Source organism: Magnolia sinica, chromosome 2 (genome assembly GCF_029962835.1).
Source record: "Magnolia sinica isolate HGM2019 chromosome 2, MsV1, whole genome shotgun sequence".
Taxonomy (NCBI): domain Eukaryota; kingdom Viridiplantae; phylum Streptophyta; class Magnoliopsida; order Magnoliales; family Magnoliaceae; genus Magnolia; species Magnolia sinica.
The window spans coordinates 82,569,445-82,582,652 of record NC_080574.1 but is presented as its reverse complement, the minus strand read 5'-3'; positions in this window follow the sequence as shown (position 1 = coordinate 82,582,652).

Genomic DNA, 13,208 nt, shown 5'->3' with positions numbered 1-13,208 from the left:
AACCTTATTATAGTGAAAGAGATTACGAGGGTAGTAATTTTGGGAGTGGAGTATGTGTGGTTATTTTAAACACTGAACCACTATTACTCCTTGTGCCTTGTGTTGCATGCTTTAATCTTTTGGTGGTAGATGTTATTTACTTATCTTCTCTTGTTAGTTTGAAAGATTGATTTTAAAGACATTCGTGAAATAAGGTTGTTCTACATAATACTCTAGGAGAAGGTTGTCCTATGAATCATTTAGAATCAAGGTTTCAATATTCAGGCAATTGATATTTTTGTATTCTTTACATATTCCGCATTATTTAGATTATTTGACATTGTTATCTTCACACCTCTAGGACATCACTAGCTCTCCTTTTCAACTTCATATAAAGTCGAAGATGAATGCCATGTCTTGCGGTCTACATAAATACTATATATTGAAATGAAAGGTCTAGTTATCCCGTTAATCTTATAATTATGATGGTCCCAAACATGATTTATGATTTAAATCCTCTAAAGGCAACCCTAATGGATGATAAATATTCTTCTCTTGATTTTCTCTCGTCGGTGAGTCACTTAGATGGAATGCTTTTTCCGAGGTATGCCTTCCTTTCTAATCAAGAAGATTGAGTAGGAATTGTTGAGATGCGATAGGCAAGGTGTGTCGTAATAGTAATAGTTGGTGTAATAGTCCCCACCATTACTGTTATGCTTGTTATGGATCATTATAGGGGTGTATTGGCTGTTACACCATATTAGTGATCTATTTTTTATATAAAAAAATACTAAAAAATTATGAAAAATTTTCAAATATGTAGAGTACTCCAAACAAGTTTTCTTTTTTTCTTTTTTGTTTGTGATGACGTAATGGTTCATTCTTTGGCAAGAGTGTTAACTTAGTTTGTCTAATGATTTTATGAAACCATCAAATTTAAACTGATGCAAAACTCATATATTTAATTTCCCAAATATTTAATATTAATAATTCAATATAAATGAGATTATATGAGCATGAACATAATAATGTGAGAATTATATATTTATATAACCATGGACAATATGCCAAACTCAAAACATAAGTCAACACTAGAATGAAAATAATATTATAAATAAATACAAAAACATTATAAATTTACAATTTATACATACTAATTGTGTCACCAATTACCACTAGAATGAAAATCCTGTTGTCTATGGATGCTTGACTTCAAAAGTAGTTATGAAATAGGTGAGGTTATGGAACATGTGCAACATATCCATAATAGTTAAAGTTGGAGAGAAAGACCATGCCAATGAATTAACTAATGATGATTGATCATGATCTTCATTGCCACTATGAATATGCCATGTCGACTTTGAGTAAGAATATCCACTAGTACTAGATTAAGACCCATAGCCACTAGGCCCCCGCCATCACAATCGTACCTGTACTACGGTTGCTCCTGGTACTACTACTTGTACTATTGAGAGTGAGATTATATCCATGAATAACTTGAATATGGATCTGGATATGTGTATCTCCCCCTATTGGTTAGTTGCATATGAATCATATCCATTAGGACTAGTGTAACATGAAAGTGGCTCAATATGTTCGTATATTATCCATCATCATATCCATATCTGTAAGTCATCTTATATCATTTATGAACACTAGTGCTAGCCTCCACATGATGTCCTCCCCTGGTTGATTGTATTGTGACTAAGTACACTCATAATAAGTTTGATTCTTTACTTTGTCAATGGTGATTGGCTTCCCGATGTGTAAACATTTGTATGTCATGCTAAGTAACATCAAAAGCAAGATTAGTAGGTGCATCATCATCATTATTACCACCATGATCATTTGTATCGATTTCGTTGTTATTATTATGTACTCTTTTATTAAGTTAAATCTTTCGTAACCCATTTTGAATTCAAGGTAGTTGCATAACTCTCTTTTCGTTGTGTGCATAACATTAGGTCATGCACATTGATTTTTTTTACTATTATCTTCTACTTGTTTCTCCCTTTGTTCCAAGGTAGAAGTAGGTTCTCATCGTAACTTTTATCAAAGTTTCTTGGATAAAAGTTTTCTTCAACCAGATTCACCATACACCTTGGATTCGATTATCATAGCTTCATGTTGTAGTACATTTAGATGAGCTAATATAATGTTTTACCCTATAGTTTATTCCTAGTTTTGAGTGGATGAGTGTAAAATAATTTTAGTTCCTTTTATGGCTAGAGGAAGAAGTTGTATGGCCTAAAACTTTCAGTAGAATTATCTTAAGAGCCTTTATATTTTCTCTAAACACATCTACCAATAAGCTATATAGAAAATTAAATAAATTTTTAAAAAAACTTATGTAATGCACATAATAGTAAACGGTGAAATCTCTTATACATTACTAACAAACTATTTTAAAAACAATAGTAATAGAACAACAATTTCTTATTAGAGTTGTCTGAGAAACTACACTTTATATAAGAGCATTAAAGAAGTTGCCTTGGTGAAGTTCCAATACTTCCAACTATGAATAATAGTTAATGGATGAAAATATTTATATTATTTTAAACTTTTAAACATTGAATTAAGAAAATAAGTAATCAATAATTTAAAACTTGTACTCACTTTGTTCAATGCTCTTATTTACATATCTAAGTCAGGCTTTAATCTCTTTATTACATCCTTTAACTTATATTTAAATAGTATTTTATATTATAATAATGAAAACATATTTTTAGTCATTATACCATAAAAATAACTTATTAATAACTAATAACAACAACCATATAACAATAAATACTTTACCCGCCACATGAATTTCATGGTGAAGTTAATTCATCCAACACTCGTCAATCATCTCCTAGCAATCTACACACACACACACACACACACACACACACACACACACACACACACACACACATATATATATATTACAATAATGATGAATTGCAAGTTTCTCTTTATGCATGGCATAGAGAAAGCTCATGGTAAGCATCTCGTTAGATTATACAAGCCGAAGGTCTCTCTTCAGTGGTTTTATTACCTAGAGGATGCTTGCAGTTTTCTTTCAATGTTTGTTATTCTTAATGGTCTGTACAACCTCATTTAGTTTTCACAATGTCTTTTGCCCAGAGTTTTTCTTGAGACACTCTCGAAAAGAAAATATGTCGTTTAACTTTCCTTAACGCTGGTAAAAAGTTGAACACTTTTATCATAAGGATGTAGTGCCAAATAGCCCAATTTGTATATCATGGTCATCTGATTCCATGATTGCCAAATTTCTCTAAGAACTAATTGATTTAACAACCCTTAATATTCTGATCCATGGACTACTTTAATACCACATATAAGAATATATACATCAGATTGTCATGCATCAAATATAAGGGAAATGGGGTGGAGATGATACCTGAGCTTTCTGCCATTAACAACAGCGGAGAGAAGTCATTGGAGGAGATGTTGCATCAGATCTTCCTCCTCTCTTGCGGCTATGGGATTGTGTAACATCCTGATTTTTTTCAATAGTGGGTATTTAGTACCATTTTTTCCTATGGTGTGGCCCACTTGAACTTAAATAGACCTCATTTTTTGCCCAAGCCCTATTTTGATATGATAAGATTGATGGATGGAGTGGATCTCTCCTCCACTGTTCCCTACTATGGGGCCAACCATGTTTCAAAAAAAGAAAAGAAAACAAACTTAAGTGACATGTTGATGCACGTCACTTCCTTCACCCAAACCAGCTCCCCATGTTCTTCTCCCCTTTATCCTTAATTCTTTGTGCAGTAGTGACCAACCTCACAACCACACCTCATCTCAACTATCCAATCCATTCATCTTAGTGGTATCCCACTATCAATTTGAACCATCCACTTGATCCAGAACTGGACAAAACCCTAATCGTAAAAGTTTTATCTGCAAGCCTTCATTGCATGACCCATCTTGAACACTAGATCTACTTTACTTTTGAGTTTCCATTCAAATTAGGCCCCTTGAACCTGATGAATGTTTCAGATTGCTCCAAATCATCCCAATGGACCCCACATATCACCGTAGTAAACCATGCTTTCCGCAACTGTTATAGAGTCATTCTGGTTTTTCCACCCGCAAAAAAGTCGCACCAGCCAAACAATGCTAGCAATCCATGTTTAACCTTGGTCCACAATCTCAGTCATCCATTCCTCTTACAATCAATGGTTCTTCTTCATCCATTGAGTTACTTCTTTAGAAATCAAATAGATAATTCTCTGACATTATATCCTTCTTGCTTTCTTGAACTTAAGCTTGTTTTGTGTAACATCTCAAAAAAATCTGTGCAAAGACCCGGGTACCACCTCAGGCAGAAATCACTAAGGACCGAATCCTTTAGAAATTAGACGAAAATTAATTAAGTATTAAACTAAATAATCAGTGGAATTAGCTTGAACCACTATCTATATGAACTGCAAGACCCAAAACCACTAGAATCACTAACTCAACATTACCCAAGAACTTAGAAGCAATCTCAAAACCCGGTTGCTCTCAGGAACGCATTGAAACTATGTATCGGACCTGGACCGGGCGTCGAAAGTCCGATCACTGTGAAACTATAAGGTTATGACCACCTTACTGGGCTTGACAACCATCACGGGAATCGAGTCCAAATAGTATTCAGAAACGTACAACTTGAGCCTGGAGCGAAGTGTGTGAGAAATGCGAATATCTTTAAAAAGGGAACTCAAACTTAAGTAAATTGGACCATTCACTTGCGAGCAAAATTTAAGGTTTTAGACCATTAGATTTTGACCAAATTATACCCTTGGATTAGGAAAATTTTCCTACACATGTCAGTATACTCGTGGCCCTGATCGAGTGACGATGACCGTTGAACTGAAACAGGTCCTCCACGATCGATCTACAAATCCGATCAGACCAAAAACTTAACCTATCTTAGATCCATGGTTAGGAACTTACTCCATGTCATATGCGAGTAATGGACCTCTAGATGAGTCTTGTTTGCCCGAAACAGATATCCTTTGGCTATAACCTAACTATACCATGGCCATGGGGCCATTTACACCACTTTTGGGCCTATATAATGCCCTTAACCCACCCCACTCTCATTCCATACGAATTTTCTCTAACCCTAAGAGAGAGAAGAGAGAAAAGAGGAGGAAAGAGTGGAGATCGAAGGGAAACCTTTGAGGTTTGCTGCAGTACTCCTGTTCTGTTACTCCACTCATCAAATCGCCTTTATGTCTAGCTACTCAATTCATTTCAACTCCATTTTTAGGTAAAAAATCCTAACCCTAATTTGTTTTAGGAATCCAAATAGAGAAACTGGTGAAATAGCTAACCTATTTCAATGTTTAGGTAGCCGTTGTGCCGTAGACAAATACATGGTGTATGAACCGAGTTCGTAGCGAGCTTATCGAAGAAAGGTGTGGACTATAAACATTTAGGTTATGGTTTTCAAGGCTTTCAATGTCAGTAATGATTTATGTCTAACTTGATTGCTGCTATATGATCTTAGTTACGACTTTTTCGATATATCATGTATGTGCAAACTAGGTTGTATACTAAATGCATTCCATGTGTTTGTTAAAATGTTTGAATGAATAGGAAATTATGATTTATGCTTGCCATGACTATTAATCTAGAATTCATGTTTGTTGTGCGTATGACAACTCCTTTGTGAAAGGATTTGCCATAATATATGTTATAACTAATTTATTACATGTATGTTAAAATGTGTAGTCTAAGTGTTTGATAAAATGTCTGAATGAGAAATTGCTTGTGGAAATGTATTTAATGAGGGTGTTGAGATAGGATCTCAATTACCTTATCTATAGTTACAATTTTCTTCATGTAACCTATCTTGCTACTACGTGATTTATGGATGAAACGCCTATGTATGATAACATGTGCAATACGGTTGTTAAAATGCCTGAATGAGAATTGTATTTGAGTTGGTTGTTAAATGTTATTTTGACTATCACATATGAATGCCTATTGTATTTGAGTATGATTGGGACTAATATGTAGTCCAGGCAATCGATAACAGTTTTCGATCAAGTGGTTGAATTAGTTTCGTGACAATGGATACGTTCGATGAATTCGAGTTGTATGGTGAATATCGGAAGTGGTTAGGCCACGAGGAGTGCGTATACGCATCATGTCGATTAATTTAGCTTGCGCTCATACCAATCGAACTTGTCAAGTAACCCGATTGGCCTAATGTATGTTTACCATATATGGACACTACTGCTTGAATCTAAGGTACTACTTACCAATGTAAAGCCCGTTTAACATTGATACCATGATCCACTAAGACTCATGAGCTGGGCATGGTGGTATGGGACACCGTGGTCGAGCTGTCAGCCTATGCTCAGGTGATGAGCCTCTCCGGAGTGACCAGTGAGTAACCCAAACTCGTGAGCTAAATACGGTGGTATGGGACACTGTATTCGAGCTGTCGGCCTACGATCAGGTGACGAGCCTCTCGTAGTGACCTCGAGTATAAAATAGGCCTACACAGATGGTGACTAGCCTCCCGTAGTGATCTCGAGTGTAAACTCACGAACTTGCCTATCCACTGCTTTTAAATTAGGGGTGATGTTGCCCTATAACTTGCCATCATATGTGATTAACTAGGATTAACGACCCTAGATGGATCATCATTTGGGTAAGTGATATAAAGGGAGGTACCTTAGCCTCCTGAATCTGCTGTATGAATAAGCCTAATTAAGAGCTCGACTAACACGTGCATGCACCGCACTTTATGTGCTTTGGCGATGAAGGCACAGTGGGAGTAGCATGTGCGACCATGAGATGGTGTCGTTGAGGGAGTGCAGGCGAGGGCATGCATCATTGCCACATATCATCCTTGCATTACCTAGAGTAGTTAGAGAATATTTTTTGTATTGCTTTATCATTACTGCTTGATTGAATTGATAACATGTTAACCTTTGCCTTATAGTACCACTGAGTTGATCACTCACTCTCAATCTGGGATGGTGTTTTAAAACACCAACTAGACTCTATTGTAGATGCAGGTGGCGACGATGTCTACACTGCTAACTGGGATTTCATGGATGAGGAGAAAGAATTCTCCTCCGTTCAGCTATCAGGCGGGTCTGTGTAGACCATGTACTAATCGATGGGATTGCAGGGACTATAAGGATTAGTTGGACATTTACATTTTTATATTTTATAAATTTTAGATCAATGCATGTATATATTCAGCCTGGTAACATACTCATACTCAGGGGATTGAGAAACACTTCTATACATTATATACCTATCTCAGTCTTCTACTTGCTTAACTTAATTATCTCTGGAGTATGATATGATATTTTAGTATAATCCCACTCATGTTTAATGCACTAATATCGACAACATTTAAACATCATTATCTATGTTGCATAAGTGATGCGTTGGGACTCAGGAGTTGAGCTTCTGTTTGACCCCTAATTTTCGGGCCATTACAAGCTGGTATCAGAACATGATTTGGATTAAACTAGACCTGGATTATGGTAACATGATGCACATTGACGTACTTTGACTTAGGAGGGGGCGATGAAATGTAGAAATAGTCGTAGGATCCCAAGTTTTCATCAACTAGAGAAAAGTGACCGTTACATATATTCCGTATGCAACCAAGACCATGTAAAATGATCTCAATTCCTCCTTAGTCCATCAAATGACGGGTTTAGACTATTACCCAGCAAATCCCCAACTCGAAACACGCCAAAAGGGGTGAATATGTGCGAGATGGGGCGAGAAAACACACTTCACGGCCATAGGAGCCCAAACCGTAAAATACGTGGGGAACCAGAGTGGCCCCCGCATATTTTCAGAACCCCGACTGGAGTGTGTGGGAGGCCACCGCCCCCAGGTAGTGGCACCGCCCACGGTCCAGTGGATCGTGGTGCCACCGCACCCACCGCGATGCATCACGATTGGGTCTAGCAGGCCATGGCGGGCTGGTGAGTCCGGCGGCTGGCCATCCCTCCCACACACATGTGGGGCCCGTTTGCTTGTGGGTCCACCCAATTTAGGGTCCCTTTACCCTCCTTTACTCATTCACCCCTCCAAACTTGTAATTTCTCTTTCAAATCTCTCCTTAATACATCACAAACTTCATCTTCTTCCTTTTCTTACACCCACCTCCACCATTCTCTCAAACCCATCTCCTACTACCTTCAATCCCCTTTATTTCTTCTCATTTGAGTGCACAAACCCACCTTTGTGTCTCATAAACCTCAACATCCACCAACCCATCTTATCCTTCAATCTTGTTTCACTCTCATGACTCCTATTGAGCTAGTGGTGCCATCTTTTCCCGTTTCACACTCCTTTCCCTTATGGGAAAGAAGAGGGCGCCCACGGATGAAGCCGGACCTAGCCACCCTACCCATCCAAGGAAGCAAAAAGGTGCCGAGGCTAGCACTAGCATTGAGTGGGAGTGAAGGACGAAGCGGGATCTCGATCCCCAAATTCCTCTCGAAAGAACTCTGCCAGCGAGCGTTGGACATGGTAGGTTTCAAGGCCGTAGAGTTATCTTTGAAGCACACGTGGATGAAAGACTATTTGGGCTTTATCCGGTGATAGACCTCCTATTGGACGCTGGGTGGGGTCCCATATTTGAAGGCAAGTCATGAGCGCGTAAGAGCACTATCTGAGCCTTCAACACTCACATACGAGATCCACTGCTGGAGCCTCTATAGTTCACTATCCCCATGGGAAGGCGGGAAGCCAATGTTGATGTTGGTGTGAAAGCACGAATCATGAGGATTCCACATGGCGAGGTGCATTCTAGTGAATCACATCTCAAGAGTGCAAGAGAAAGAGATCATCGCACGTGGTTTCTTTGCAACCGACTGGTCCACTGGAGGCAAGGCAATTGCCTCCCAGCGACTAAGATGACTCATGACTTCTGCCTACCCCACCACATATTCACTTACAATGTGTATTCTAGGTAGAGCAACCACACCGAATTCACACGTTTGATAGTGGACTTCCTATACAAGTTGGGCAGGGAGATAAGCTTTATCTGCCTACGTACATACCACTATAGATAGTCTAGACCGCACGCGCCGTTAGGACGGATATTTCACTCCCATTTGGCCGACTTATATGTAGGCTTGCTAGTGAATTCGGCTACAAACTTAATATGGATGAGCTTGCCCCGATCCACTTCATAAATGACACTACGCTCAACAACATAGGCATCGGGCCGTGTCAACGTCAAGCCCGACTTGATAAGTATGGTGACGAGATAGAGGAAGAGGAAGGAAGCAGTGAAGAGGAGGAGGAAGACGAATTTGAAGAAGGAAGTGTGGGAGAAGGAAGTGATGAAGGGGGGAGTGAGGATGAGGAAGAGTGGGAAGAGGAAGAAGAGGAGGCCCAAGACTTTGATGGGGGCCCTCCTCCTGCTTCACGTGAGCACCACCATGATCGGGTTGCCTTAGAAGCCCGCTTGGCTCAGAATGAGGAGAGTCAAGCTGCCCTGAGACAGGAGGTCAGAGAGACCCAGGCTGAAGTGAAGCAATAGCTTGAGGAGAATAAGGCATATATGAAACAGAAGTTCAAGAAGATGTCCCACACTCTGAAGACCCTCCTGTGCTGCATGCAGGACAAGGGTGCTCCTCCTCCATCACTAGAGTCGGACGACTAGCCATATGTTGTAGTCGTCTTTGGGTTTTCTTTATTTTCCTATTTTCTATGTGATAGCCTTGATAGGCTTAGTAGTATGTTAGAGTTGTTGGTATATTTTAGTGTTTAAAGCCTTGTTTAGATTAGCTCACATGCATCTTCTGTCATGATCCATGTAAGACTACATCTCATGTATTGTGATAATTTTGGTTAAATGAAATGTATAAAGTTCCTTTGTTATGGACTGTGTGGAATTTTTGGCAAATTAAGTAACCTTGTTCTGAATCTCACACATGTTGCACCCTATATTGTATATAGGGAATGCCACATAAGGCCACTTAGAGTACGGCACATCTTGTACTTGGTGAATCGAGTGACGGGGCACTTCCCTAAGCGATAGCCATACGTACCCCATGAGACTATGCCGAATTATCTACCGACCACTAGCCCCACAAATGGGCCAACACCTAGTGCAACACCGGTTCCGGAACAGAACCGTGCGTCTACCTCGACGCCACACATGCCTTAGGCAGCTTCTCCTCCTGATAGGTTGGAGCAGATGATGCTCCTGATGCAGCATCAACAGTAAATTTGGACCACTATTGCGAGGGCCCTTGTCCAGAACATGAGCGTGGCCCCGCCTGCACCACTTGCGCACCCTGTTCGGACATGAATGCCAGCGGTTTATTTGAGCGCTTCCGACCTTCCACTTTTGCAGGTACTCACAGACCCGAGGAGGCCGAGTATTAGCTTGATCGCATCTCTAAGATGTTGAAGCCGCTGCACTACATTGAGGCAGAGCAGGTTGAGTTGGTTACATACATGTTCGAGAAGGAGGCTAGTCTATAGTGGGATAGCGTCCTACAGACAGTTGCTGCTAGGTATGTATTGACATGGGAAGCTTTTGAGACCTGCTTCCATAGAAAATACTTCCCCCTCACTTACCGTAATGAAAAGGAAGGAGAGTTTTTTCACCTCCGACAGGGAGGGATGACCGTGTCGAAATATGAGAACAGGTTCATGGAGCTAACCAGATACGCTCCTTTGATACTAGCAGACGAGCTGATGTGAATGCGACAATTTTCTGAGGGTATGTGACCTAAAATACGTAGGAAGATGTGTTGCGCTAGCATTCCTAACTATGCTGAGCTAGTGAACATGTCCCTGCGAGCTGAGCAGGATGGGGATAAACTATCCCGTACACGTGTACCCATGGGTCCGAGGCCTCGACCTTATTTGCTGAGCAGATCATTCCTCGGCAAGAGGCCATGTACAGATTCTCCTCCTAGACTTACGGCTCCACCGGTCCAATTGAGGCGATCAGATGTGTGGTGCACCTACTGCAAGAGGTTGGGCCATACTGACACTTACTACTTTACCAGGATGAGGGACAATGGCTTTACCCCTCCTCAAAAGATCAACCATCAGATGCCGCAACCTATCTCAGCTCCACCTCTACGATTAGCACCGCCTACACAACCATCTTACCGGCCACCCGCACCTCGATGTAGGCCGCCTTAACGACCTATGGCAGCACAACCGAGTCGTCCTCAACAAGCTTGGGTGCACTCATTTGCAGCTAAGTCTTCCAAGATAGCAACTGCAACACCATTGGCTTTCGAAGTCACAGCATATATCCAAGGTATACCAGTCTTCCTATTGGTGGACACTGGGTCCACTGTTTCAATAATATCATGTACAGCAGTCAAGCGAGTAGTATTGGAAACTACTCTTATAGTTGGGATGAGACTCCTTACTGCCACAAGGACCTTCTCAGACACTACTAAGATTTGTAAGGGTTGCTCGATAGACTTAGGAAGCAGAACAGTACTCATAGACCTGATTGTCACCCTGCTGTGTCATTACGATGTCATCCTCGGTATGGATTGGCTCACCGAGATGAAGGCAGAGATCGATTGCGATACTAGAGTAGTGACAGCCCATGGACCTGAGGATACGACCTTTACTTTCCCAGTTCAGGTCAGTTGGTACTACCGCATTAGTTGTTATGCTACCTTACTAGAATGTTGATGGTCCGACACTTGAGAACACGCCTGTAGTCTGAGATTTTACAAATGTGTTCAGGACGATACCTGGACTACCTCCTCGATGCGAGATCGACTTTACTATCGACCTTGTGCCTGGTGCGACACCCATTTTGCTACCGACGTATCGTATGCCTCCATGTGAAATGGAGGAATTGAGGAGACAGATCGACGGTCTATTGGAATTAGGCTTTATACGACCGAGTGTATCTCCTTAGGAAGCCCTTGTGTTGTTTGTGAAGAAGAAGGATGGATCACTACAATTGTATATTTGATTATCGTAGGTTGAACCAAGTGACAGTAAAGAGCAAGTATCCTCTGCCCAAGAATGATGATCTGTTCGACCAGTTGAAGGGGACACAGTACTTTTTAAAGATCGACTTACAGTCAGGGTATCACCAGTTGCATGTCAGGGATGAGGACGTATAGAAAACAACATTTAGAACCAGCTTTGGGCAATACGAGTTCTTTGTGATGTCGTTTGGACTCACAAACGCACCAGCCGTATTCATGGACCTTATAAACTGGGTGTTTTGGCCGTATCTGTACCGATTCGTCATCGTATTTATAGATGACATCCTGATATACTCCAAGAGTTGGAAGGATCACGAGGAGCACCTGCGAGCAGTCTTTGATATTCTTAGGAAGAACCAGTTGTTTGCTCAGTATAAGAAATGTGACTTCTGGAAAGGCCAACCTTGTGGCAGACACATTGAGTCACAAGAAGATGATAGCATTTACAGATCCGCTGATGATACAGGAATGGAATATGGTCGAGTTTGTGCGAGACTTCGAACAGAAGCTTACAGTAGAAGAGTCGTTCGTGAGCATCGCACACATTCGCGTCCAGCCACTTATGATGACTGAATCATTATGGCTCAGAGGGAAGATGAATGGTTGCTGGAGTTGAGAAAATGAGCTAGTGATGATGAAGACTCTAAATGGAGAGTTAGTTCGGATGGGGGTTTACGTTGTCGTGGCCGCTTATGCGTCCCAAATCTTCATGACTTGAGAAGGGAAGTTCTCGAAGATGCTCACAATTTGAAGATGGCGATGCATCCTGGTAGTACAAAAATGTATTGAGATATGAAATGTGAAATGGCCAAGCTATAAGTCCTAGAGGGGGGTGAATAGGACTATGCCAAATTAAATTTAAATACTGCGGAATATGAAACAAAGAATAGATAGCACTATAACCAATCACAGTATAGGAATGGAAGGCAACCTAAAATAGATAAATAGAAACAAAAATTGTTCTAAGGACAACCTTACACCAAAAATCAAAGTTTATGGTAGGAGAACCTTATTTCTAGAACAAATAGAGAAACTGAAGCTCAAAGTAATAAAGAGATAGCAAAAATATAATGATGAAATGTAAATCTAAATTATTACAACATTCCCCACTGTGCTTGAAATGAAATGATTACAACATTCACATTCACACATACATTCCATAATTCAGAATGATAAAAGATAGGAAATAAATCACACATCCACAACACAAAGAATTATAGTAGTTCGCCTGTGTGTTCACCAACTATTAAACAACAGCCA